This window comes from Pseudorca crassidens, chromosome 2, assembly GCF_039906515.1.
Source record: "Pseudorca crassidens isolate mPseCra1 chromosome 2, mPseCra1.hap1, whole genome shotgun sequence".
Lineage (NCBI taxonomy): Eukaryota > Metazoa > Chordata > Mammalia > Artiodactyla > Delphinidae > Pseudorca > Pseudorca crassidens.
Window position 1 is genome coordinate 97,585,410 of NC_090297.1, and position 6,743 is coordinate 97,592,152.

A 6,743-nucleotide genomic window follows, 5' to 3' on the forward strand; every position below is an offset into this window, starting at 1 on the left:
CATTTCGGACAAGAGAGGACAGTAGGGGGCAAACAGGCTGGACCACAACAGATATTTTCCAATTGTCCCTCTATCTCCCCATCCTTCTCCACCTTGCTCTCTGCCCCTGCAAGTCAGTCTGTTTGGACTACATCCAATAGCTCAGTGGGCTCTGCCTAACAGAAGAGTAGAGGGAGGAAGGAGAGTGAGGTCAGGGTGTTTATTCCCCTAAGGATCACTCCCTGTGAGGTCACATCAAGATGACTATAACCCTCCTTCGAGGTTCACTGCTCCTCTCAAGGAAGACTGCTCGACCTGACTATCTCTTCTTCCAGTTTCAGGTAACCTCGCCCTGTAACAGCTCCACTCTTCTAGCCCTGGCTTCCTATACTAGCTCTATGATTCCCCTACACCACTCCCAAAACTCTGTAGTTAGTCTCTTTGTAAATAAACCCTCTTCACATTATCTTAATTTGAGTATACCACCTGTTTTCCTTAGGACCCTGACTGACAGACCATATAATCTTGGATCATGTTGCTTAATCTTTATGAGCCTGTTTTCCCACCTATAACATTAAAATATTAATAATTATGTTTCAGAAAAGACAACCTACTGAATGGGAGAGAGATTTGCAAGTGATATGTCTGACCAGGGAGTAAATTCAAAAATACACAGAAAATTCAGCCAATTCAAAAAACAAACAAATCAATCTAAAAAATGGGTGAAGACCTCAATAGACATTTTTCCAAAGAAGATATACAGATGGCCAACAGGCACGTGAAAAGATGCTCAACATTGCTAATCATCAGGGAAACGCAAATCAAAACCACAATGAGATATCACCTCACACCTGTCAGAATGGCTATCACCAAAAATACAACAATAATAAATGTTGGAAAAAAATAAATAAAAATAAAATAAAATAAATGTTGGCAAGGATATGGAGAAAATGGAACCCTAGTACATTTTTGGTGGGAATGTAAATTAGTACACCCACCATGAAAAACAGTATGGAGGTTGTTCACAAAATTAAAAATAGAACTACCATATGATCCAACAATTCCACTCCTGGGTATGTATCTAAAGAAAATGAAAACACTAATTTGACAAAAATACATGCACCCCAATGTTCATAGCAGCATTATTTACAATAGCCATGATTTGGAAGCAACCTAAGTGTCCATCAACTGATGAATGGATAAAGAAGATGCGGTATATATGTACAATGGAATGTTACTCTGCCATCAAAAAAAATGAAATGTTGCCATCTGCAACAACATGGATGGACCTGGAGGGTATTATGCTTAGTGAAGTGAGATAAGGAAAGACTAATACTGTATGTTTTCACTTACATGTGGAATCTAAAAACAAAAAATGAATCAACGTAACAAAAGTAGTAATAATTACCTTTCAGAGTATCCAGATGATTAAAAGTATTACTTTAAATAGAGTGTTTAAAAGGTAAATACTCAAAAATATAATGCACTATTAACTATTTGCATTTGTTAGGTGCAACAGAAAACTCAACTAGAAGCAATTTAATCAAAATTAAAACTTATTAACTCACATTAAAAGAAATCCAAAAGAGGTGGCTTAATCAGCACTGCTTAATTCAGGTGTTCAGCACAATCATCCAGGACCCAAGTTCTTGATGTGTTTCTTCTCTAAAGGACATGGTCACCTGTATCTGAACAAAATCAAAGTCCTGTTGGTAAATATGGAGGAAGGAGGGAGAATAGTTATTCGACAGCCAACTGCGCCTGCTACACTGTTATTAAAGTGTATGTTAATGAGCAGCTGCCCAACCTTTGGTGGCACATGAGAGTGGATGGGGCCCAGAAAGACTCTTGGGGAAGGGGGCGGGGGTGGAGTCAGCAGAGCAGGGTCAGAACAAGACAGAAAATACCCTTCATAGAAATCAACGAAGAGGGGCTGTTATTCCTGATGACAGTGATGACCTTGCTGGAAGATTCCCGTAACTCTGACAACAGCTTCTATTCACTTCCAACCTCACAGAACATGCAGCATTTTCCCCACTGGACCAAGACAGTAATTGTCAGGGTGGTGAGGCTGCAAACAACAGACACCAGCTCTGGCTAAATCAATCAAAACAGGAATTCAAAGGAAAGCCTGTAAGGCAACTTAGAATCAATGGGCATGTTGTAGAATCAGTCTGTTGTTTTTAATTGAGGTACAGTTGATTTATAATATTATATTAGTTTCACGTGTACAACACAGTGATTCATTATTTTTATAAACTCCATTTAAAGTTATTACAAAAGAATGGCTATATGTCCCTGTGCTGTACAATATACCCCTGTTGATTATTTATTTTATACATAGTATTTTGTGTCTGTTAATCCCTTACCCCTATCTCACCTCTCCCTCCCTTCCTCCTCTGCACTGGTAACCACTAGTTTGTTCTTTGTATCTGCAAGTCTGTTTCCGTTTTGTTATATACATTCATTTGTTTTATTTTTTAGATTCCATATATAAGTGATAACACAGAGTATTTATTTTTATCTGTCTGATTTATTTCACTAAGCATAATACTCTCTAGGTCCATCCACATTGTTGTAAATGGCAGAATTTCATTTTATGGCTCAATAATATTCCACTGTATGTACGTACATCACATCTTCTTTACCCATCATCTGTTGATGGACACTTAAGTTGCTTCCGTACCTTGGCTATTGTAAATAATGCTGCTATGATCATTAGGGTGCAAGATTCTTCTCAAATTAGTGTTTTTGTTTTCTTCGGATACATACCCAGGAGTGGAATTGCTGGATCATATGGTACTTCTATTTTTAGTTTTTTTGAGAAACCTGCATGCTGTTTTCCATAGTGGCTCCGTCAATTCACAATCTCACACTGACAGTGTACTAGGGTTCCCTTTCCTCCACACCCTCACCAACATTTGTTATTTGCAGACTTTTTGGTGATAGCCATTCTAACAGGTGTGAGGTGGTATCTCATTGTGGTTTTGATTCGCATTTCTCTGATGATTAGTGATGTTGAGCAGTTTTTCACGTGTCTGTTGGCCATCTATATATCTTCTTTGGAGAAATGTCTATTCAGGCCTTCTGCCCATTTTTTAATTGGGTTCTTTGTTTGTAATAATGAATTATGAGAAAGAGAAATTAAGGAAACAATCCCATTTACAATCACAACAAAAATAAAAAAATACCTAGGAATAAACTTAACCAGGTATGTGAAAGACATATACTCTGAAAGCTATAAAACACTGATGAAGGAATTTGAAAATGATACAAAGAAATGGAAAGACATCCCATGTTCTTGGATTGGAAGAATTAACATTGTTAAAATGTCCATACTACCCAAAGCAATCTACAGATTTAATGCAATACCTATCGAAATACCAATGACATTTTTCACAGGACTAAAACAAGTAATCCTAAAATCTATATGGAACCACAAATGACCCCAAATTGCCAAAGCAACCTCGAGAAAAAAGAACTGCGCTGGAGGTATCACACTTCCTTAATTCAGGTGTTCAGAACAATAATACCACAAAGCTTGAGTACAAAGCTATGTTAATCAAATCAGTATGGTATTGGCACAAAAATCAGACACATAAATCAATGGAACAGGATAGAGACCCCAGAAATAAACCCACACACTTATTGTCAATTAATCTATGACAAAGGAGGCAAGAATATACAATGGAGAAAAGACAGTCTCTTCAATAAGTGGTGCTGGGAAAACTGGACAGCTACTTGTAAAAGAATGAAATTACAACATTCTCTAACACCATATACAAAAATAAACTCAAAATGGATTAAAGACCTATATGTGAGCCTCGAAACCATAAAACTCCGAGAACACAGGCAGAGCACGCTTTGACATAAATAACAATATATTTTTAGATCTGTCTCTTAAGGCAAAATAATTAAAAGCAAAATTAAACAAAGGGGACCTAATCAAACTTAAAAGCTTTTGCACAGCAAAGGAAACCATCAACAAAATGAAAGGACATCTTACTGAATGGAAGAAAATACCTGCAAATGATATGACCTATAAGGAGCCAATTTCCAAAATTTATAAACAGCTCATACAACTCAGTATCAAGAACCAGTCTTAAAACACAGTCAGGATCCAAGAAAGACTATTTATAAAAAAAAAAAAAAAGACTGCCGGGGTCCTGCCATGGGAAGTCTGGTTAGAAAGTTCCACTGGTGGAACTGGTGCTGCCGCCACTGGGCTGTCCACTCGTCATTGCCAGACACCCATTCTTTGAATCTTTGCTGCACTGCCTCCAGATTTAAGTCCTACATGGGAGCAGCCACATGGCCAAGCCTAGTTCAGCTGCCTACACCCTGGTGGCTTAGGTCAAAGAAAAAAACAAAACCTAGGCCCCTTTAAGCTTCCATAGTCTCCCCTCCAAAGCACATCAGTGGAATCCATTTCAAAAGCACATGCAACAGGTTACTTCGCTGTTTGAGATCTTCAGCATGGCTCACAGCACCCACCATCCGGTGGCAACCAACCTCATCTCCTTTTATCCTGCACCCCCACCTCCATATTTAGCCCTAGCTGCAGTGACCTCCTTCTCTAGAAAGCTCTAAGCTCCTTCCACAGCAGGACTCTCACACTGCCACTTCCATCTGGAATTCTTCCCCAGCCCCAAGCATCAGCTAACTCACATCCAACCTTTAGGACTCAATCCAAATGTCACTTCATCAGGGAAGATTTGCCACTTCTTCATGTCTGGCTATCATCCTTCTGTTTAGCAACCTTTATTTCTTTTGGCTAGCACTAAAACATTATTCCCTTCCTGTCTCTCTCTCTAGACTAAGCTGCCGAAGTGTGGACTGACCATGTCTGTTTTGCTCGCTACCACACACAATGCCCAAAAGCTTCTGATACACCACAGCTGCTCACTCTTGAATGGCTGGTGACTTCCCTGCCTGGTTCCTGACCCATCTAGAATTCTCAGTAGATAAAGCCAATGCTTCTCAAACTTTAACATGCAGGAGTCACTGGGGAAGTTGTGAAAATATACTCTGATTTTGGAGGTCTGAACATTCTGCCCTTCTAACAAGTTCTAGGTGATGCCAATGCTGCTGGTGCACAGACCACACTTGGAGGAGCAAGTCAACACCTTATGAAGTCAAATGATAAGCCAGACACATAGCACAAACACTGTATGATTCCACTCATAGAGGTACCTAGAATAGTCAAGTTCTTAGACCTGAAAGTAGAATGGTGGTCGTCAAGGTCTTGGAGGAGAGTTATTGTTCAGTGAGCACAAAGTTTCAACTTGGGATGATGGATGGTGGTTGCACAATGTGAATGTACTTAATGCCAGGGAACTGTACACTTAAAATGGTTAAAATGGTAAATTTTATATTGTGCCATATGTTTTTTTAAAAAACAACTTAAGAAAAATAAACAAGGCCCACATTGGCCCTGCCAAGTACAGACTGCAACAGGGGCCCAGGAATGGTGTGGGGCACCCAGCCTGCGTCTCCAGGTGCCGAGGTCAAAGGTAGCATTAATGCTAACTCTGCCAGGCAAATTGACATCGGACAATGGCCAGGGGTCTGTACATGAGCCAGTTTCTATCCTAATCAGAGGGTTTCTGTGAGAGACAAGTTGCTTGTTAAAGATCTGGCAGAATTTGAAGCTGATATACTTACACATGTAAAGTACATTTTCTGATTCAAACAAGCTTCAATCCTTTCAGCTGAGATCCTAGATAAGGGTTACCATTGGAGTGGAAAATTTTAGTTTGAAGTTCCTAATGCTTATAACATGGTGCCTCCCAAAGTGAAATATACCAGAATCTGACAACCAACATCACAGTGACAATGAAATGTCTACATTCACTGAAGGAACTTGCACCCAGTAGCACTGGCTTTCCCACCAGAAAGTTGAAAGGATGGTGTTTGGGGGTGAAACCCTTTACTTACTGACCTTTTGAATTCTGACGATCTCTTATATACTGAAGAAGCAGAACATCATTTACAAGACAAGGAGAGTTTCCAGAATAAGTTGAGGACTACATTAAACCTTACTCTAGATGATAAAAGATTTTACGATCAGTGACTGTATCTATAACTTAAAATGAGTTAACGCTTCCTGTCCTGATCTTTGCACCTCCTTCACTCCCTGGATTGCACTAGTCCTACGACCATGTAATGAAGATGAAAAACTCCACAACTGCCCGTTTTTGATGGAGAACTCAATAAGAAAATGTGTTTGGGGCTCAAAACTGGTCTGCTTCCTTTACTTTTCCAAAATCAAGCTATATAGACTGCTGATGCTCTTGAGAGATTTTAATTACATCAAAATAGAGACTAGAGCCTCCTCACCCTTTTTCCAAACAAAATCAGTTCCCTGCACAAGTGATTCTAAATTTCAGTGTGACCCAGAGAGTGGCAGTAAGAAAGTTGCTACGAATGGTGATTTGATATGAATTCTTTCAGCTTCTTTCACATATGTTGGCTCTCTTTAGGTGCCCTAAAACTTCCCTAGGATGCATACAAATATTTGATGTATGTCTTACTGAAAGAAATGCTTATGTAAGTATAGTTTGGAACAAACTTTTTTTTTCTATTCTTTTAGTTTGTAGATACAGTTAAGTCAAACAACTACAGAAATACAAAGAATATGAAAGCACATTGCTCATACTGTCCAAATGTAACAAGAAATCTGCATTTTACAAATCAGAGCCCTTTACTTTTGGGTCTAGATGTGGCAAGAGTTTTGGAGCCCTCTGTAACTGAGTGATTAAAAA

General features: G+C 39.1%; 1 pseudogene; it reads left to right on the forward strand.

Moving 5' to 3' along the window:
* The first annotated feature begins 5,356 nt into the window (after positions 1–5,356).
* LOC137219132 (NEDD8-conjugating enzyme UBE2F pseudogene) lies at positions 5,357–6,030 on the forward strand (annotated as a pseudogene).
* The last annotated feature ends 713 nt before the right edge of the window (positions 6,031–6,743 follow it).